Raw genomic sequence first — 23,863 nt, 5'->3', positions numbered from 1 at the left:
CGATGCTGATTCCCAACACCCTACTGCCAAATTTTTAGAATATTGGAGTCAGGTAAGTTCAGATTTAGGGATTTGGAATGCCATTAAAAAGAGATAAAAGTTTAAGAGAGAAAAAAGAGAATGTGTAGAAGAGAAGGCAGTTGTACTTAGTATTTATCCCCAATTGTAAAAATATTTTCATTTTTTCATTCTAATAGAGATGAGCTATTAGTCCCTCATATATATTTTCTCAAATTAGTATTTAATATTAAATTGATCAAGAAAGGAATATCAGAAAATAATACATGCTCCTTGATCTAAACTAAGGAAAGTGTGCTAGAGATTTGTTTGGGGACTATGCACTCAATCCTTACTGGTACTAGACTCTGAAAATTAAAAAATAAAAACACAGTATTTCAGGAAAGGTTTCTATTGTAACACACAAAGGTATTTCCTCAGAAGAGTACAAGGATATAGTTGTCTATAACAAAGATAAGCTTTTATATGCTCTAAAATTCTTTCCCCAGAGAAGGCAATTCTCACCATGTACTACCCAAAGGTTCTACTTTCCTAGAAAGGGATGAGACTGAAAATTATTCTGACAATGACAGCTCCACATCCTCAATCTCCCACCTCATAAATTATCCTACAATAGCCTTTTTAGCAATTTTCCACAGAATGCAACAATAAACCAATTCTATTTTTATGTAGATAAACTAATCATTATTTTAATTATGTCTTCTGATATTCTCAGATAAATCAAGATGTCCCTGCAGTACACAAAGAAGAAAGGCAGCTTAGCCCAAGAAGAAAAGACCAGTACCAAATAAAGCCTGTCCCTCTCTTCCTCACACACGTAACCTGTGTGAATTCCTGTCCCATGTCTACATCCCACAATTTCTTCTTTCTTTTTTTTTTTTGTGGTGCTGGGTCTTGAACCCAGGGCCTACACCTTGAGCCACTCCACAAGTCCTTTTTTGTGGTGGGTTTTTTGGAGATAGGGTCTCGAGAACTATTTGCCAGGCTGGTTTCAAACCTTGATCCTGAGTAGCTAGGATTATTCATGTGAGCCACCAATGTTCAGCAGCACAGTATCTTCTTAAGATGAAAAGCCTGTTTTTCCAAGAGATATTTAAATTTTACATATACGCATTTGTATCATTTGGGCTGCTAAAAAAAACTCATGAATATGCTTTACACTTATACTAAAGAATTAAATATTTTTGCAAAAAAGAAAAGTTTAAAATTTAAAAATCAAAATCACAGGAACATTCAAATGCTGAATAATTTTTGACGACAGAGCAAAAATTCATTGACTATATAAAAATATTCTTTGTACCTAATCTTTATCTAATCTTCAAAATATTCCTTTACCAACAATTCTCTCTCAGTCTTTCCTCTCTCTCTCTCTCTCTATGCTCTTTCTGTCTCTCTCAATGAGGATTGAACCCAAGCTTTCATACATGCTAGATAAGATCTCTACCATATGAGCCATGCCCCTAGCCCTTTTTTCTTATATTGTGTTTTGGGGACAGGGTCTCACTAATTTTGCCTAGTCTAGCCTTGAACTCATGATCCTCCTGCATCCACTTCTCAAATAGCTGATATTACAACATGGGCCCCCAGGCTTGACTATCTTTCTTTTAAGATAATCAATATTAGGTTGGGCTTGGTGACTCATACCTTTTCAGTTAATTGGGAGGCAGAGATACAAGGATCTTGGTTCAAGATCAGCACAGGTGTAGCTCAAGTGGTAGAGCTCTTGCTTAGCAAATGTGAGGCCAGGTTCAAACCCTAGTAACCCACACACACACACACACACACACACACACAGATAAAAGAAAATATTTACTATTTGAGACAAGACTGAAATGTGAGTCTGACAGTTGATGTATTGTTAACAGACCAGGGACTACAGAGGAACAGGGAGTAAATAATTTAAACTTTACCACCACTCACCCTTGGTATTGTAGTATGAAACCCACCATAGACAATGGAAAATGTGTAAAAGAGTGAGTATCACGTGTTCCAATGAATCTTATTTACAAAAATAAAATGGAAGCTCAACTTAGCATGTAGATTATAGTTTTATGACTCCTGAATTTGACAAAGGTACTTGAAAAAAATCTCATAAATTATGAGAGAAATGCTCATACTTAAAAAAAAATCATTATTAGTCTATATCCCTATTTATTAATTTATTCAATATAATTTTTGGTTCACAGATCTCAGGAATAATATTTAATTTATCATCAGGAAATTTATTAATTTCTTAAACAAATCCCCATTTAGCTGGTTTAGAGTCATAAGAACCTTTTATTTTAAAAATGTTTTGGTCTAATGACATTTATTAATTTCCACTCTAAGAACTGTTCTTGTTAGAAGTATGTCACCAGTCATGGTGGCTTCCATTTGACCTAATGTTTTAATGAGCCTGTGTGTAACCTTAGAACAATAGGAAACTGTGCCTAATGCCCACTCCAGCTGGTCAGCACGTCATTGGAAAGGAAATGTTTGCACACTTTGCAATGTCATAATAAGAACAAGTGGTGGAGAGAAAAAAAATGATGGTTTCCACTTTTTATTTCTTCCCATTAAACTTCTCTGAGCTGAAGATCAGAAACTAAAAATCTAATGACAAGGTGGTTTAGAAAATTGACAACTGTCATATATTTTTGCCAGGGTTTCCAAATTTTGAAATATCCTACTTTTTCTACAAGGGGAGTGTATATACAATTTAATGATCTTTCTGTACTTGTTCTTATTATGTCGTCACACAGCTTGAAAAGTGAGTTCTGGTTGAAAACATATCACATGGAATCAAGAAAAGACTAAATAGAAGAAATGTGAATTAACTACTGGAAATTAAATCCAGTTTAACCCAGATGTTTCCAGTGATTTATTTATCTCTTTTTAGCTAAGCAATAAAATTTCTTACCTCATACCAAAGAACATGGCTTTAAGAAGAGAAAACATCAGACCTCTACTTAAAAATCAAGAAGATTTTGTTCTTCATAACCCTTCATATTTCCTAGAATAACATAACCAGGAATGGGAATGCATAGTATTTTATAAGTTAAATAGATTTTTTAAATTTAATATAAAAGTGCCTCAAAATTACAGATATCTGCCAGAGATTCCTCCTCATTTTTCTCCTTTTTTCTCATCCCATGTAAAACCATAGTTGGTGTGGGAGAAATATCATTTAGTGTAGAATGTAACACTTAGTTTAATATTAAGATTTGATAGCATGAAACGAAAATATGTAGAAAAAAACCAAAAAGTTCTCCAAATGCATATTTTAGCAGCCCCAAATGAAACTCAAATACTTCAGGCTGAGCTACAACTTTAGAAGTTGTAATTTCTCAGTATATTCAATATTTGTAAACATACTTTCACAGCTATACTCTTATCTGGAGATGCACATTAGAGAGACTTCCTGGTTAAGACCTGACATGTGACAGACATCCTTTGCTTCTTTTCTGCACCAGTGTCTTCTTAAAAACCTACCTGTAAATTCCGCTACAAAACAATGAGAAAGTTTGCATACAAAGGGCAAATGACAGCCTTTACTAGCACGGGGAATTCTCAGCATTCTGATTAAAATTTAATTTTGGAAAAGTCAGCCTAAATTAATGTTTACTAATTTTTTTCTCATGTTGTAGTTTTCCATCTTTCGTCATTCTGATTTTAAGTAAATAAGACATAAAAAATGATTGTTCACATCACGAAGAGAATTGCTCTTTTTTAGATAATTTTGTCAAGTTTGTAATAAGGAACTAAACATAGAGGGGGTATAATTTAATTTTTTTCAATCTGAAACAGAATTTTGTTTATTATTCCAAAGAATATTAAAGTAGACTGAAAAAATTATATCAACCAGATCTCTGTACAATTAAACATATATGTGATTTGAAATACATTCTCTTTTTCCATTTCAGAATATTCACTTTGCATACCATTAAGTCTGGCAGTTCTAGAATAGTTTAATAAATTATATTATAATTTTTGTTCTTTCACAGACTTACTTCTTCTCATTTTCTTTCTATTATAAATAGCAAGTAACTAAACACATTATTGCATTCAGCTTTTGATTTTTTTTACAATTTTCCATTACAAACTTTAAAAAAAAATTTTTAATTTTATTTTGAATTAGCATACATTAAAAATACAAGGGAATTTCATTGTGATAATTCCATACATGTGTACAGTAACTGTTTTTTATACTGTGGATTGAACTCAGGTCCTTATATTTGGTGGACAAACACTATCTCTTGACCCATACTACCAATTCTTTTTATCCTTTCATTTTGTATTCAGATAGGATCTCTCACTTTTGCATAGACTGGCCTCAGACTATGATCCTCCTACCTTCTCCTTCTGAGTAGCTGTAATCTCAGGTGTGTGCAAGCACACCCAGATGGTTTTTGAAGATAGAGTCTTGGTAACTTTTTTCCCATTCTGGCCTCAAACTGCAATCCTCCTATCTCTTCATCAGTAGCTGGGTAACAGGTGTATTCCGCCATGCCTGGCCAACTTTTTAACTTCTGGAAATACTTTGCTTAATAGCATTCAAAGCTAATCTACACATTACCAGTACTTTGCATTTACCAGTTTCATCACAATTGGCTGGCAATGTGGAATTTTCTCCTCTTTTGCCTATCCAGTAAGTTGAAAAGTCACTCATTATTTTACTTAACAAATATTCTCTAAGCATTATTTTGTTTGAGGCATTATTCTAATTCCAGAGCAGCTAACTATGAAAAGACACAAAAATTAATTGGTTTTTAAATTTTTTAAAAACATTTTTATGAACATAAGTTAATTGTACAAAATAGTGGGTTTCCCGTGACATTCTCATATATGAATTTAACATACTTACCTTCTTGATTCAAAAATATGTTTAGTCCAGAGAGACAAAATTGAAACATACACAAGACGGCCTTAATAGGAGAACTGGATCCCTTGATTATGGAAGCTGAAAAGTCCCACAACAGATCACGTGAAAACTAGAGATCCAAGAAATCTGGTATCACAGTTCTGTCCAAGTTCAAAAACCTCAGAACCAAGCAACCCTATGATATAACTCTTAGTCTAAGGCCAAAGATCTAACAGCCCAGCAGACCACTGGTATACCTTAGATTCGAAATGCTTAGGAATGTTGAATTCTGATGTCTAAAAACCAAAGAAGAGAGGCATTTGAGTTCTTGACTCTGGAATCTATACCAACATACATTTTAGTTTTGATTTGTTTTTAAGAAAATACATAACACTTGTTTTGACTGGGAACCATTGTAATGGCTTCATTTACATTAAATGACTTAATCTTCAGAATACTCTTGCAATTTTATAGAGTGATATAAAGATATGTTAGATGTATATTCCCATCTTTCAGGGAAATTAAAGAACAAAGAAGATCTCGCAGCTAGAAAAGGTTGGACACAAGACTGAGCCCAGGGAGTCTGACTCCAGGAGCTGTGTGCCTATTGATTACATTCTGTATATTTTCCATGATTATCAGTGGGGATGGTTATTTCTCAATATACATTTTGTCATACTTAGATCAAAAAATCATGCCATACACCATAGATATAGACACAGTTGTTAACTTAAAAATATTTATTTTTAAAAGAAATGACTGGACATGTCAAATTCATTTCTAATTTATAGAGAATTGTTAGTGTATTCAATTCATCAAAGTCAGATAGAAAGTTTGTGAGAGAGGAGAATTCTCTTGGTTCGTCATCTGATTAGTCTGGTTCCCAACCTCATTTTGAAAGACATGTGCCAAATTCTGACTTCCTCACTGGAAAAGCTAGCTGGCTAACCCCCTCTCTTTTGTCTCCACAGAACAGATGTGCACATGGAATGAAGTAGAGAGAGTATGTACAACTGAGTTATACAGAAGCCACAATAATTTGGTTGAGAAGTGGAAGAGAATGAGAAGGGAGTGGACAGAATATATACTAGCACTACACAGACCTTCATTATTTTACACAGTTTCATAACAAGCAGAGTTCTCTTGAAACTTCAAAGCTAGCAGCATAAATAAAATTGGTGCCAGCATTTTAATGCAGTCTGTATAGCATTACTTATTAATAAGGAAACTACCTTCTACATAGAGCTTTAGTTATTGTGATAATTAAACATGTTAGGTATTAGTGGCCAGGTGAAATTATTGAGCATCATTATTCCTATTTCATTATGAGAAAATTATGTCATGCAGGGAAGCAAAATCATTTTCATAAGCCTACAATTAAGAGCTATTGTTAACCCAACAAATCTTTATCTTTTCCATCTGTAGCCTCTCTCACATTGCCTGTCCTTCCCCACTCTGTCACCCTGGAATTAAAATTGAGAAAGCTCTTTACACAGCTCTGTGCTGATGTGTTCAGCAACAATGAGTCTTCCCAAATCCTTCTCTAAAGTGGACAGGATATAAATAAAATCTAAATGAACAGACATCACTTAAAACACATGTACGTTTTAAGAATGATCTCACATGAATGCAAAGACCAAGGGAGCTGTAATTGAGCTGAAAGAATGACAAGGTTGCAGCTGTCTTTTAAAATGGTTCAACAGGGAATTTCAAAAATCAAGGAAACTGTGCTGTGGCAAGAGAGACTGAAATATATTCTATAAGTCCTTAAAGAACTAAAAGTAGGTGTGGAAATGGAAAAGAGATTCTTGGAAGCTGTCTATACTGGGAATGTCTTCATCTGTCTCTGACACATAGAAAGTGAGCAGCACTTGTTAGGTTCTGAGCTCTTAAAAACAAATGAGTAGAAGGCAAGAATGAGCAGTGTAATGGTGCTACAGACTTAATTCACTATCATCATTCATCAGGGAAGTACCTCTATGACCTAATCACCTCTAACTTTGGAGGGAACATTCAATCTATAGCCAATACCAGGTGCAAATAAAATTGCAATGTTTCTACGTTTGCAAAAATACATTGTTAAAAAAGATGTAACAAAACTTGGTAAACATTCACCCTCCAAAATTGAAGGGTAAATTTCCAGAAACCCAGAATGATGGATTGCTGTTGTCAGGCTAACAGAGAGTTATTTTGTTTCATAATTATTTTACTCTTAGTTTTGTTTGTAGGGGAAGATTTAACATGTGAGAGTTCATAACAACCAAAGAAAGGAAAGAAGGAGGAAGGGGGAAAAATGAAAGAAAGAAGAAATGAAGAAGGGAGGGAAACAAGAAGATTGACCATTTTTTAACTCATATCTCAAGAGGAAAAGTTTTCTAAAACTGAATCCTCTGGAAAAACACTTCTGAAAAATCACTTCTGAAAAATCGTATTTAAAAAAAGGATGCTAGCAAGATACTCAAAGTTTGTGAACAATTATTTCACTCTGGTCCCTCAGGCCTGAGTCTTTTTTACAGTCCAAAATCATCAATCCAAATAATATCTCTCAACCCTCTTTGCTTCCTAAGAAACTATTCAAATGCGCTTCACTGACTGTTTCACAGCCTTATAAATATTTCCCCTGAATGAACCCTTTGCAGGACAGTCCACAAGCATGCAAATTGTCTTCTGGATGTGACGGGACCACAGCCTAGCCACAAAACTCTAGCCCTCGGCAGTGCTAACTGGTTCTGCAGGACAGGCATTGCAGCAAACATTGGGAGGAGAGCTTAACCAAAATGATGCTGTCAATTTTTGTTATAAGCAAAGTTCCATATCATGTCAAAAATAAATTCAAACCCAAAAATGCAACACTTGTCTTATTCAGTCTTCTATCATATCTCCCACATGTTGACCTCAGATTAGAAAGTGTTTGTGCCTATTCTTTTCAGACTTTTGCCTCACAGGCGTGTATTTGAGGTTAAAAAAATACAATAAAAATTTAATGCATAAGAGAATTTTAATTTGCTTTTCTAATTAATACCTTGCTTTGATAATCATCTTGCATCATAAACTTAAGTATTTTCATTTAATACAACTTTAACACATACCTATTTTATTTTATATGTAAACTGGCTAATAATATTTTTCAAAAATTAATTTGTTATATCTAACCTTAGGACTAGGAAGAAACTTTCCAAACCAAACTTGAAAAGAAAAATCATAAAAGTTGCCAAAATTATGTGAAAGTGGAAGCTAAAGACTACTCTGAAAAAATTATCTTTAAACATATGATACTTGGTATATTGTAAGAAAAATTGTAAATGCTACAATGTACCCACACCCAGCACAATAATTTTTTAAAAAAAGAAAACACAAACACAAACAAAGTTAATTAGGATGAAACATAAAGATCTTTTAAAATTAATAAGATAGACATACTAATAGAAAACGACAAAGATGTAAACAGGTAATTAATTATACAGAATTCAACCTCACAATCAAAAGTGAAAATTCAGCATGGGCATAAAATGTTCTTTTTCATCTATCAAGCAGTCAAATATAAAAAAAAAATAATGTCCACAGCTTCTAAGGGAGTAGAGTAATTGGCCCATTGTAAGTATATACATTCACAGTTAATACTGTAACAGTTTGTAGAAAAAAAATGTAGAAGTAGGCATTTTAAGCTTGTTAATAATATTTATACCTTCAAAAGTTGAGACCAGCACAGAGATTTAGTCAAAGAAAACTCTAGATTTGTATGAAATGTGTTAATTTTGTTTTGATTTTTTTACTTATTCAACTATAAGAAGACTCTATAGTACTCACGTGATTTTAAAAAGCTATGCCCAAATAATCTTACATTAAAATGTCATATATACCTGAGAACTTAGTCATAAAATATTTTGAGAAAGACCCAAGCACCAATACCAGGAAAAATTTGACAAACCTAAGCTGGGTGTGGTGGCTCACTCCTGTAACCCTATCTACTTGGGAGACTAAATTGGGAGGATCATGGCTACAGCCCAGTTGGGCAAAAATTTTTGTGAGACTCTATCAGAACAGAAAGAAGTTGGGCATGGTGGCATGCACCTGTCACTCTAGGGATGCTGAGAAGCATAAAATAGGAAGACTGTGGTCCCTGCCAGTCTGGGCATAAAACAAGACCCTATCTCCAAAAAGGACTGAAGGAGTGGCTCAGGCAATTGAGCGCCTGTGCTGAGTTCAAACCCCAGTACTGCCAAAAAACGAAAAGTTGACAAATCTACAGGAACTGTCTAGGTGCCTGGGTACAACACCCAAGGATACAGTTTCATCCTTTGGTCCAAGTTTGCTTGGGACTATGGTGAGATGGCATTCATTCAGATAAAGAACACAGCAGTGAAAAATACAGGCACCAGTCAAAACTTAAGAGTCAGGAAGATGACCATACACAAATACCTACATAGCCATACAGCTACTTTAGCTGAGTTTTGACATAGAGACCTCAAGGCAGGGTAAAATAAATTCTGCAAATAATAGCAGGATAGTTATATATTAAGTATGAATTACCAGGGCAAACTGGGGAAGAAGGTTCAAATCAGTCCTGTAGACTGTTTTTTATTTATGAAAGAAATATTTGTATACCACTTCAGAAAAGAATAAATGAAAAAGCAGGCTTTTATCCTGCCTTTGCTCAGTCGCACTTCTGACAAGTAAACTCAGTCATTTCTTAGTTTAAATTTTGTTATAGATGCTGTATCATTCCAAATAATTAAGTTTTACCTTGATTAATATAATTAAATTTTATCTCTAAGACACGTGTATCTTTTTGCTTGAAAAATTAGGAATTTAGCTTATGATATTCCTGTCTACATTCCTGTGTGTACATTGTTATTTTTCAGTCATTTCTAGATTTACTTACATGTGTATACACTTCTTGGGCCACCGCCCCTTCCCTCCTCCCCCTTCCTCCCCCCACTCCTGCTTCTACATGGAACCTGTTCCACCCTCTTGTTGTCCAACTTTGTTGAAGAGCAAACATAAGAGATAATAAGAAAAACAGCCTTTTTGCTAGTTTGAGATACAGATAGCTATACAAAGAGATTCCTAGTGTTGTTACCATGCACATGTGTGTTATAACCCATATTGGTTCATCTCTACCAGACCTCTTCACTACTTCCTAGTCCCCATCCCACAGTGGCCTCTGCCAGTTTAACATTACTATATTAGCTTCTATACAGTGAGCATACCAGCCTCATTTAAGTTTTACGTTTCCTTCCCTTTCCCTATTCCACTCTTGTGCTGTCTCCTCTTAGTGTGTGGCCCATGCCCAATAATATGACTGCATTTGTTTTCAGTTTATAATCTGTATATGAGGGAGAACATGCGATTTTTGGCCTTCTGAGCCTGACTAACTTCACTTAAGATGATGTTCTACAGTTCCATCCATTCACTTGTGAATGACAAAAGTTCATTCTTCTTTGTGGCTGAATAATAATCCATTGTGCATAAAAACCACATTTTCTTAATCAATTTGTCAGTAGTGGGGCATCTTGATTGTTTCCATAGCTTGGCTGCTGTGAATAATGCTGCAATAAACATGGGTGTGCAGGTGCATTTGTAATAACCTGAGTCGCATTCTTTTGGGTATATCCCTAGGAGTAGGATTGCTGGATCATATGGCAGATCTATATTTAGTTTTTTAAGAAGCCTCCATATTGTTTTCTATAGTGGTTGTACTAGCTTGCATTTCCGCCAGCAGTGTATGAGGGTTCCTTTTTCCCCACATCCTTGCCAACATTTTTTGTTGGTGGTGTTCTTCATGGTAGCTATTCTAACAGGAGTGAGGTAGAATCTTAATGTGGTTTTGACTTGCATTTCCTTTATGGTCAGGGATGGTGAGCATTTTTTCTTGTGTGTTTTGGCCATTTGGACTTCTTCCTTTGAAAAAGCTCTGTTTACTTCAGTTGCCCACTTCTTTATTGGTTCATTGATTTTTGACAATGGAGAAAATACAGCTTCTTTGACAAATGTCACTAGGAAAAGTGGTTATCTGCCTGCAGAAAACTAAAATTAGATCCATGCCTCTCACCCTGTACTAGTATCAACTCAAAGTGGATTAAGGACTTTAATCTCAGACCCAAAACCTTGAGGTTAGTACAGGTAAGAGCAGGGAATACATTGGAAGCAAATAGGTAAAGGCAACGACTTCCTCAGTAGAACTCAAGTGGCTCAGCAACTAAGAGAAAGGATTGATGGATGGAAATGCATGAAATTAAAAAGCTTCTGCACAACAAAAGAGATGGTCTCTAAATTGAAGAGACCACCCACAGAACAGGTGAAAATCTTTGCTAGCTGTACATCAGACAGGGGACTGATAACCAGAATATACAGGGAGCTCAAAAAACTAAACTCCCCCCAAATCTATGAACCAATGCATTGTTATGGTGTTATTTTTAGTTTTTCTACTAGTTGTAACGACTCTCCACATAGACAATCTTAGCAACTGCTATGAGAAACCCACAATCCAAATGACTTAAGATAAAAAGATTTCCTATCCATATTACAGTTTCCCATATACTTTGTTATTTCAAGGCTCAAACTGGTGGAGCAATCAATATCTTGAAACTTCCTAGTTGGCAGGACAAAGAGTAATTAAATGTCAGTTGGCCCAGAAGTAACAGTTGTCATCTTTTGTTCAAAACTCACAGGTCGAAATTGTTAAAAGTTTGAATTCAGCTTTCACACATTCTTCTTAGATTTTGTAAATATAAACATTTATACACAATGGAAGTCTCATCTGATTTTTATAACACTACAATCTGAGACCAATCTAGACATATTTCATAAAATACAGTTTTAACCTGTCTAACTCTCCCTGTAAATCAATCTAACTCACTTTTGAAAACCAACTAATATTTATAGCTATGCTTCTAAAATAATAATAGCCACAACTAAATTTTAATTAATTTAAGTGAAATTTAAATTTTAGTTCATTTGCACAAGTCACACTTCAGCTTTTCAAATGAATCTAATAGCAACTGTGCTAATAGTGCAGTTATAGAACATTGCCATCATTCTAAAACTTCAGAAAGTTCTATTAGTCAGAGAAAGTTTATTGTATGAATATATGGTTCACTCAGTCATCCTCCTATTTCCTAATCAGTTCTTTGCTTTCAGTTCCATGGGACTATGAACAATGTTGAAAATATGCCCTTGCTCACAGCACCACATATATAATTAACTTTTGTTGGATTGAATTCAAAACAGGACCTTTATTATGACTTTTAGTTCTCATCAGTTCTTTTTTAGCAAAAGTATCCATCTTATATTGCCCATATGTTATTGTATGTTTTTTTACCTTTTCCATTAGAGTATATTGATGCTAATGAACATATTAGTCACAGCTAGTTTAAGTTATCAGTCTTGTTCCAAAATCTCTGTTGTATTTGAATCTGGTTCTGATGCTGCCTTGTGCTCTGTGTGTGTGTGTGTGTGTGCACTCTTCTTTTTGCAGGCCTTGTAATTTTTTTCTGAAAATCCAACATGATATGTCAGGCAAAAGAAGATAAGGAGTACAGTTGTATTTTGTTCTGAGAAGGGTCTGTGTTTATTATTTGCTGTAACTCTCATAACTGAGGCTAAAATTTCCTGTAATTTTCTTGGCTTGGTTTCTTCTGTTGTTTTTGGGCTTCCCTAGAGATTCTTCTTAATAAGGGTCTTCAGTTTATAGTACTTTTTAGATATAAACCAGGAGCTCTATTGATGTAGTGGTAAGACATAGGGGTCTAGGAAGCATTCTATAATTCTATGAATAGGTCTCAGTCTTGTGAAACAGAATACCTGAACTCTGACCTTCATAGTTATCAGTTCACCTTCCTTGAGTACAATTGGAAGAGTTGAGGTTGGTAGAGTTGGGTAATTCCTTTCTTCCATGTTGAAGGCTAGGAGAGGCTCGTATGAGGGTTTTGCTTTCTCCTAAGTGGTTAGATTCTAATAAAACAAAGTTGATTAGGTCATGGGAAAATAGTTTCCTTGAGGTCAGGCTTTTGTTAAGGAAGATATAATGCTTGGGCTATATTGCTGCTGGAAGCACAAGGGATTTTATCCACCTTTTACCCTGATAATCCATTGGAGCTTTGAATATAAAAATTTAGCAAAGGATATGCCCACTAGAGCCCATCTCCCAAACTATTCCACACTCACTCTCCAGCAATTACTCAATTATTTTTTAATTGCCCTTACAAGATGCTGGTTATAAGGGCCCCATTCACAGTAAACTGTAATTCTTTTACCTGCCCTTTCAGTTTTGGGGGTCCCAGTTTATTCTGGAACTCAATTATCTGATGGATCTAAGAAGAGTAATTGATTTTCAATTTTTCAGACATTTTTCTTGTTGCAATAATAAGAATGATGACATCAAGTTCTTTTCATGTCATACCAGAAACTAGAAGTCTCAGACTTTTTCTTATCTCTGCTTTGAACATAGCAAAATTATAAAACTGTCATCTTAATATTTGTTTTAATAAATACTGAGGGTCTCCTTTGTACCAGATACGTGATAGGGACTGGTTATTCAAATCTTGAGTCTTTCTCTTCTAGAAACTTGTGACTGAATGGTTAACCTTAGGTGATGCGGCCAGGAGATCAGGTGGCATGAGTAAAAGGGAAAATGTGTGTTCATTTTGCCATTGCAGAGCAGTTTCAGTCAGGAGCTGATGGCAGCAGTCATACTGTGGAGGCTTAGAACTCAATGAAGGGAAGAAGTAAGAGAAAGATTAGAGTATTGAGTTGCGAACAAGATTATTTTTATGATCCTGACAACTCTAGTACTTTTAAGTATTGATGTAATAAAACAAATTACAACAGAGATGCAGAAAAATTAGGATACAATTGAAATACCAAGACTCTCTACATAAGAGAATGAAATTCAAAACATCGGCGATCAAAACTAGCTTTTGTCAAAAGGAAAGAGATCACTTCATACACAAATGTGTAATTTTGGTTCAGAATTCCATAAGGTTTTTTTTCAATCATTTCTGTAAAAGTTTTTGTGTATTAACAGTACCTCTGATATAAAGAGAAACTCTTCTACTAAAAGGGGAAGTGTTTGGTCAAAAAAGAGAGATAAGGAGATAATGAGAGGATCAAAACTTTCAAAGTATAGAACTTTATAAACAATTATTGTTACCTGAAGAACCACAACAGTAACAAAATATGATGGCACCATGAAGTAGCACTTAAGTCCCCTTGGGTTGTTTGCCATCATGTATAAAGTGATCAATATGTCTGGTTGTGGTGTTTTCTCCAGGCAAGGAAGAAGCAGTTACTAGAATTTCCCTGGGAATGTGCAAAAAGGAAAAATGTGTCATGGAACAAAGAAAATTAGAATAGGAACAGGAGAATAGTCAGCGATAACATAATGTCACTTGGGAGGAAATGAAGAAGACAAAAGTAATATGAATGGAAGGTTCAAAGTAGTTAAAGAACACATGTTTTGGTTGTTATTGAGCCCATTACTCAAGTGGACTCAGAAGGACCTCTGAGTTATAATTTCTATGACAAGTCAGAGGCATGGCAATGTGAGTAATTAAAAACAAAAAAGGAAGCAGAAAAGATGTTTGGTGGAGATATGGACATAAAGGAATCCAGACAATAATGGAACAATCAATCTTATGGATGGAGATGTTGCTTGGAGCATTGTTAACATTTAGACTATTAAGAAAACAGGAACAGATGACAAAAATTTCAAAAATGAGGAGAAAGACTAGGAATGTGTGGAATTCATGGACACTATGAGTGGATCATGCTCAGTGTAATTCACCAGCCTCACAACAACTATACTATCTCATGAGGAAAGAGGGACATGTTGGAAGCAGTGGGGAAGAGCGGAATGAAGTAAATGCATGAATATAGTCCCCAATGTACTAAAAACAGCACTGACTGAATTAGATGTTCATTATTTAAAACTTTTATATATCTTAAGGGTGGAGATATTATTTAATCATTTTATCATATTATATGACATAGAAGATGCAAATATTTAATTTTTCTAAAAAATAGAAAATTAACATAGTAGTTGAATTTTTCATTGCTGTGAAGAATACCTGAGAAAAACAATTTTAAAAAGGAAAGATTTTATTTTGGTCCACAGTTTAAGAAGTTTTAGTCCACAGTAGTCCACAGTCAGCTGAATCCATTACTTTGGGCCTGAGATGAGACAGGAATGTGAAGAATAAACCTCCTTATCTTATGGCAGGTGAGAAACAGAGCCAGAAGGAAAAAGAAAGAAGCCTTCCTTCAAAGGCATGAGCCCAGTAACCTACTTCCTCCAATAAGGCCCCAACTCCTAGCTTCCACTTCCTTCAATAATACAATCAAATTATGAATCTACCAGTGGTTTAATCCATTTACTAGATCTTAGAATGCAAAATCCAATAACTTCTCAATGACTGAATCCACTGGCTAGATAACAAGCCTTCAACACATGAGACTTTTGAGGAATATCTCATATCCAAACTTAACCACTAATTTACAAAAGATCTTTCTGACACTAAAACTTCCCCATTATTGACATGTCAGTCATAAAAATCTAATTTAAGAAAGGTAAGTTATAAGTCTTCTCCATTATAAGATTCTAAATTCAAATATGTAGTTCATTACATGTCTCTTCACCTTTAGGATACAGCGTAGAGTAGGAAAAAATCACCAATGCATTTTTTCTAGTCACTTTTAACCAAGCTATATTAAATCTGATTACCAAGTTTTATTTGATCTTGATCCTGAATAAGTGTTTCAGAAAGTCAATAATTCAATGATTTCAACTGGAGAACTCATGCTTAGAAAAAGAAAGAAAAATGGCCTCATGTCACATAACCAAATGAGCTGATCAAGAAGATGGGTGAAGCATGGCTATTGGTAAAGAAAAGAATTCCTTGGCTGTGAAAACTACCAAATAATGAGTGGAAAAAGAGAGAGTACCAAGTGACAGTCAACAGCTTTGATTTCAACATTATTCTGTGTCTTTCATGATATAACTATTTAGAAAGTCATTTAACTTGAATTTTCTCTCATCACTTATGCAATTAGGTTAGGTTATAACCTCCTCAAAAAGTCTTTTAAGTTCATAATTAACAATTTTATTGTTTTCTGATCCTCAATAAACTCATCCCCTGTCTTAGTTGATAGCAACTCATTCCCTACTTCAGTTTTCAGTACATTTCTCTCCTTTGCCTTCTCATAGGGCAACTTGGGTCTAACAATACTGATTTAAAGCACTATACTTGGAAAAATTTAAGATAAGATCTGAAATAACCTAAATTAAGTGAATTAACTTTTCATCATTGCTGCCTAAAAGTCTTGAAACTAAGCCACCACCTCTTCTCATTTGAGAATGAGATAGTTTCCTGCACAGTGAAATTATCTTAGTGTAGTGCCAGAATGTAGTGTGTAGTAATTAAATATTAGCTCCTCTTTCCAGACCATATGTGCCTTTAACTAAAGCTAAATGCCTGCCTTCAACCAGGATGAAACATAAGCACCCCAAATTTAAAATGAAATTAATTAAGCTCAGAGTAAAAATAGAGTTTATCTGGCCCTGGTCCTGTTCCTCTGACTTTTATTTTCTCAAGAAGTAGGAACTAATTTGAGATTGAGGTGGAGTGGTTTTCTGACTTCTAGTTACAGTTCAAGTATAAACTGAAAATATTAAGCTGCTTTCTTTAAACCTTATAATCAGTTCAATTTTGTACAAAGAGAAAATTCTTTAGCGTTCATGTTTTCTATATGGAAGCTTAATTTGTCTGCTACTGACAACAACACAATTGCTTTATAAAAGAAATACTACTTCAGATAATTTCTAACATTGCTCTGATGATACAATGGCATAACAGATTGTATCCTGTGTTAATACTTACAAGTTTTAGTTTAAGAGATAATACTACATAAAATAGGATTACTTTGAATCAGTAAGAATATTACTTAAGTAGTACTTCATTAAGTAGTACTTAACCCTCTATAATTACTGAAGCACTAGACTGTAATGGAAATTCTGAATGTATGAATGTCCTACAATAATTTTATCTACCTGCAAAAACATAATATAGATCCTCTCAGAAAAAGATAAAAGCATCAGCAAAATATAGACAGGAAGGGTGTGTGTGCGTGTGTGTGTTATGTGTGTACAGCTATGTAGTATACATTTGCACACAGTGAAATAAGTAAAAGTTTAAATAAGTTGACCTTTTGGTACTTATTGAAGAATGCATAAGAGAATGGGGAAGTGGGAGAGAATTCATTACCAATAATAATTTTAGAAATACTGTGTTACCAGAGTAAAAGAGATATTTTCCCCTGAAAATCTTGCCTTAAAGTTACCTTGAATCTAATGCCCGGTTGCTATAGACAGTCAGTCAGCCATCAGTGGATTGATTTGCCTTCAGAGAGATGTTCACAGCCTGTAGAATTCATGCCAATAATATTCAGCAATATTTTAAAACTCTTACACTATTGAGCTAACTCTGAGATGACTACATTATCTCTTTCTTGTGCACTTTAAATTTCTTTTTAAGTTAGGAACATTTTGAGGAATATTCTTAGTGAGCATTCTTACTTAATATAACTCACTGTGCTTACATGTTAATTTCTCCAAAAAAACTCTACTCATTTTAGGTAAATATGAAATAAAAATGATTTAAATCCCTTTGAACTATGATTTTTAACTTAAAATAGGAATATTTTTACATCTTTCACATAAAGGAAAATATGAGGTCTTTGACAGTCAATCCCTTTAATAACAAAAAGGTGGAATACTGGAGCTTCTTTGAATATTCACAAACAATATCACTATCCAAATTGAGAATGAAAACCGTGTGTTTGGACATTTCCTGTTGATATGGACTAGTAGTGAGATAAAAAAGATCAGCTTTCAAAATTTGCCGTAGTTTTATTAAACACACACGATGTTGTTCCCTTCCGTTTGGTATAATTAACTGCTTTAACCAGAACAGAATTATTTTCCATTTGAAAGAGTTAAATGCTTCAAAAATGCACTCAACAAAAGGAGTTGTTAAATTCTGGTTACCAATAACTCTGATGCTAATAGTTAAAAGTCTAGATTTTACTTATTAAAGATAAAATCAATTTTGCCTCCAATAAAGTTTCCTTCCCCATACATTAGCACCTATCCTACAAAACAAATAAGATGGAACTAGTCTTGGGCCATATTAGGAAAAGTACTACTCCAATGGAAATACCAACTTTGTGGATGGAGATTCTGAGCCCCACCATCTTCTATTTGTATCTCATTCTCTGCTTGAAGTCTTAGATGACCATAACTTTTTCCCATTTTGAAATATTTTAGCTTTTATGTTTTACTTCTGAAGAACCTGACCTACCTTGGTTGACAGCTCTAACATTTATAGAGAAGTCTCCCTCTTCTGCATACAATGCCCAAAGGACATGTTCCAGAGCTTAACCACCCAAGTTCAGCTCCCACAGCTTTCACTTACTTTGTATCTCACCACAAGCAAGTTAATTCACTTCTCTGTGTCTTTCTTTCCTTATTTGTAAAATAGAGACAATAGTACTATCTCAAATTTTTTTCCAAAAAATAATGCCTGTAACAGGTCTAGCACATTTGTCTAGAACTTACAGACATTCAACTCATATCAGCTGTTATGACTTTGCAGGTGTGGAGGAGGAGCAGATAGGAGTGCAGTTAATGTTCTCTGTTGTTTCTGATGATTCGTATTATCTTCTTTTCTTTTGGCACACAGCTAGTGCCTTCAGGAACTGGATAAGTTCTAGAGACCTGTAGATTCCTATATTATTATATATTTCATAGCTCATATCTCAATATCAAATGATTTATTCCTAATTTTTACATTTACAAATGCTTTTTGACATTTTAATACTTCCATTTATTCTTCACTTGTTTATACAGAAGAGATGCATGCCTTTTCAAACATGAGATCTTTGTCATCCCTGATAAGATATGAAGTGCTTAATAAAGTCTTTCCATTAGGGATATTAGGGATAGTACATCATGTCATTTGCCATTCAAAAAAGCTACAATTTATCTCATGGTCTTTTTATCGGTAAGGTATTTCTTCTAGTCATGACAATACATTTCCCTCAGTCTCTTAATATATCATTTCCAATAACTTTTGGCAATAAAACTTTGGCAAAGAAACTTGCTCAAAATCTTTTGTTTTTCTTTTCCAAAACTGAAGTAATACCCAGTTGTTTCTCTTTTCCATATGTTCACATGAAGTTACTTCAAATGATTTCACTTTAAAAAATAATCCCAAAGGGTTAAGATTAAAGTGAATAAAATTAAAAATGTAATAAAGATAAGCTTAGATCTGTTGATCAGATTCTAAAAGGCACCAGTAGATTTAAGAAATTTTCCTGGAATTGAAAATAAAATTATTAACTCACAAAAGGACTCTACCAATTCACTCAAAAGGCAATGCATAAGAGAAATATACAGCCTAAAAGACACAGAGCATGAAAATATATATATAAGTATACAAATCAAATACTTCCTTAAAAATCATTCCAGGATTCTGAGAAAGCCCAAAATTACCTGAGGCTTATTCTTATTAGTAATTCTTCAATGTTTAAGACAAGATGGTGTTAACATCTACAATCTGGCTAGGCTTTGTACACAGACACACTAAATATTGTGTAGAAATTTCATTTTCAGCCAAAACTGCCAATCTTTTCAAAGACCTCTGCATTTCTTTTTTAGGGTTTTTATTCAATGTCATTTCCAAAGCACTTTGGTTGTTTAGCATCTGGCAGGAGCACCGTGAGAATGGGGTTAGTGTCAGTGATGCGTGTATCAGGGAAGGAGGTAATTCTATATATGCCAATCATATGAGCTTTGAGCTACAGATTAAATCTGAAGTTTTGCATATTTGAGTTTGTTTTTCTTTGGCAAAATAAGTTCTTCTGTTCTCAGAAGAGAAAATTGCTGAAACACACCTTCTTGAGAAAACAGCTAAAATTGGTTCTACATCAAAAAGCTCATAAAACTAATAATTGATGATATAAATGCAAATAAATTAAAAGCACATGGTTGAAAATTCCCTTAAAATACACAAAGTTGTAGAATATGTATTGGGATTTTCCTTAGTCTGGCATGGTTGAAAATTAATTTAAAATGATTGGAGCATTAAAAAACGTGGCCAGGCTCAGTGACTCGTCAGACATGTGCTACAAAAATAGTATTTTATTTTCACTCAGAGTTTTTGTGGTTGGGGATCATCTACCTCTTTGTTTTTATGGACCCCCAATTGTAAAGAGCCTCTAGGGGACCAACAAATATGTAAAAAGAACCAAGACCTAAGGGTTACTTATTAAGGGTGAAACAGATTTTAAAACAACCCACTTGTGAATGATTCATCTCAAACCTAGATGTAGCTCTCTACTTACAATTCATTAGATTAATGAAATCACTTCCATAGTTCATAAATCACTAGCTGACAGCATATGTACAAACTTTATTTAGAGTTTTCTTTTATTTAAAGTATTCTTATTTCTACAAAATTCTCGTCCAATTTCTGTACAAGTTGTGTGACTAAAGATTAGAGTCACTCAGAACTACATATTGACATATAAATTTTTCTCTTCGTTCAGTTTCACCTAGCTAAGAGCCATAGATAGAGAGAACCTGTTGTCAACGCATACAACTTTATAGAAAAACTACTGACTAATTCCAAGATAAGTGCCATGATTTGGAAATCTCCCCCAAAGTCTTATGTGTCAAAAGTTTGGTCCCCAAACCATGGTGCTATTGATCGGTGATGGAAACTTTAAAAGATGGGATTTAAAGTTCTGGTTGTCAGGGGCTTGCCCTTGAATGGGACATTAGGGCACTTTTTCTCTCTTTCATTCCTTGTAGTAAGATAACCAACTTTGTTCCACTACTCACTCCTCCCATGAACTGTCTCACCACAGGTCCAAAAGTAATGGAGCCAATAAATCATGAACTAAAATCCATGAGCCAAGATAAAACTTACTGCTTTATAAGCTGATTATCTCAGGCATTTGTCTCAGTGATGGACAGTTGACCAACACAGAGCACATTTTATATATGTCCACACAGACAGCCCACCGCTATAAACATTCTGGGAGTCACATAGCTCTATAGTCAAGATTTTCTGACATTTACCTGCCTTGTACACAGCCTCCTTTAAAGATCAGTCCAAGCCCCACAACATGAATACTATCCTGGTTTCCATCATCCCCCACCCCGGCTTGCTCCTTCCTGCCTTTGGTATCTCTTGTTTCTTCCCATTCTTCTACAGATCATTTATCCTGGGTGACCATATTCAAATCATTCTGTTTATGAAGATATTCTGAAGACAGCATCCTATGTTAAGTACTCCTTTCTTAAACTTACATCTTATTTTCCCCTGTCTACTTGTTTTTTTTTTTTTATATAGGTGGTCAATCTTTCTCAACATTAAAATTGTAAGCAGTTAGAAGACAGGACAATGCCCATTATTTTCTTCCTATCTTTCTTTGCATAGATGCAGAAAATCAAGTCTGGGTGTTCTGTAACTAGGAACTTCGTTACTTGCTACCAGGATTACCAATATGCTTTTTGGCTTTTAGAAGCTCTACTCTCTTCCTCCACAGATAGATGAAAACGTCCTCAAGTCCACATAGATGTACACACCTCTGGGTATGCAAAGAAGAATAAAGATGCCTTTGACGAGAAATGCCTCTTCTGGATAGACCCTTCATAATGAGAAAGAAGCTTCCTGTGCAGTAGGGTCATTTCCTGAGAAAGTCCAACCCACATCCTTGTAGATTTTATAATGAACATTTGCTTAAAGTCTCTTCTATGGTCTTGTCTCTTCCGTCCTCTTCTTGACCATTTGCTATTGCATATTTATTAGGTGTGCATTTTCTAAGATGAAATACTGAAAAATAAATAAATCAGCTACTTCTCAATTCAAAGTGCTTCTTTGGGTATGTTACATAATTTTACATGGTGCGTGGAGAATTTAACTCATTGTGAATTATTGCTTCACCTAATACTGTGGTTCTTATATGCTTCACACACTTTACACTTTTTATTTTGTATGTTTCTGTATTTCCTTCTCATCTGGCTTTTCCTGCTTGGATTATGTTATTTTTCTTTTGTTTTCTCCAGAGGTTTGGATGATATGTGTGTCCCATTTATAATTCTGCCATTTTAAATAGAAAACATAAAGAGTATTTCCAGAATTATCAGAGGCATGATCTGATATTTTAATGCCGTTTCTATTTAGTCCATCCTTACTCTACATAATTTTTACTACCTGTGCACTTATCCTCTTAATGATTTTCTTTCATGTGTAAAGAGTGATTTAATTTCAAATTATTGAATCTTTTGCTCTGTACAATACATTGTTGTCATTTTTTAATTGTACATACTTTTTCAATGACTGAGATCAGTGATGAAAGGCAAATATATGCTACATTTAATAATGCCTTTCCATTTTCTTGCAGCATCTCAACCCCTTTGCAAAGCAGAGCATTTTACAGAGAAGTAACTAACCATATTGAACACTTCCTCGTCAAATGTCTATTTGAGCAGTACTGCAAATCGCAATTTACATTTTGGAGACCTCAAGACTTCGATTTTCTTTTCTTTTTCAGTAAAAAGGTTTTTTTCGAATAGCTTATTTCAGGAAAATAAACTAGGTGCTATATTTTGTTCAGTCTGGGAATCTTATTAAATCTTTTTATGAAATATTTAACTTTATATGAATGACATTTTAAAACATTTTCAGTATTTTGCATTGAGGTAATATTTACATAAAATAATTTGAAACCCTTTTAAGTGGATGAGTTTTAATAAAAGTCAAAACATCACCACTATCACAACTAGAATGTTATCTCAAAGGTTTGCAGTCAATCCTATCCCTTCTTTTGACCCCAATCAACCTACCTTAGTTTATTTCTGTCACTATAGATTAGTTTTACCTGTTCAGGAAAAACTAGCAAGATGTAAGCTCTTATGCCTGGCATCTTTTATTCTGTCTGCTTTTGAAATTGGCTATTTGTTCTATGAATTAGGAGTTTGTTCCTATGGTTTGTTGGGTAGTAGTCTATTGGATGGATGAACCCCCCAAAATTTTTTAAGCCAGTCACTTGTTGATGAGCACTTAGGTGGCTTCCAGGTTGGGACAATAATAAGTAAAGTAAGTGAACATTCATGTACAAGGCTCTTTGTGGACATATGTTTCATCTGGGAGTAGATGAAGAGTAGAGTTACTCAGTTATATGGTAACTGAATGTTTAACTTCACAAGAAACTTGCAAATTGTTTTCCAAAATGGTTCTACTATACTGCATTGCTACCAGCAGCTCATAGGCTTTCTGCCTGTCCTATCTGTGCAGGAATAGTAGCTTTGGTTTTGGTTTTCATTTGTTTATTAGCCATTCTACTAATTATGTAAAAGAATCTCATTAAGATTCAACTTGTATAGATTGACTATGTTAAATAACTTTCATATTTGTTATTCATACCAATATTTTATTTTGTGAAATATCTATTTAAATCATTTACTCATTGTTATTGGGCTCTTTGGTTTTTATTTTAGGGAGTTCTTTATATATTATAAATATAAATATTTTGTCAAATATATAGATTACATATTATTTTCAGTTAGTCTTTGGTTTTCGTTTTTGCTTTTTTAATGGATTATTTTACAGAACATAATCTTTAATTCTGATGAAATCCAAGATATCAAATTTTTCATCTATAGCTAGTGGTTTTTGTTCTAAAAAATTTTATTAAAAATTATTATAAAGTGTACTTATATTATATAATTATATTTTTAAAGATACTTATTATTGTATCAACCTGGAAAGCCACCTAAGTGCTTATCAACAGGTGACTTGTTTAAAATTTTATTTTTTGGTTCATCCATCCAATAGAATACTACTCAGCAAACCCTAGGAATAAACTCCTAATTCATAGAACAAATAGCCAGTCTCAAAGCAGACATAATAAAAGATGCCAGTGTATCCCCCAAACTAGGAA

The sequence above is a fragment of the Castor canadensis genome, chromosome 1 (genome assembly GCF_047511655.1).
Source record: "Castor canadensis chromosome 1, mCasCan1.hap1v2, whole genome shotgun sequence".
Classification (NCBI taxonomy): Eukaryota; Metazoa; Chordata; class Mammalia; order Rodentia; family Castoridae; genus Castor; species Castor canadensis.
The sequence above is the reverse complement of the archived record's forward strand: the minus strand, read 5'-3'. Positions refer to the sequence as shown.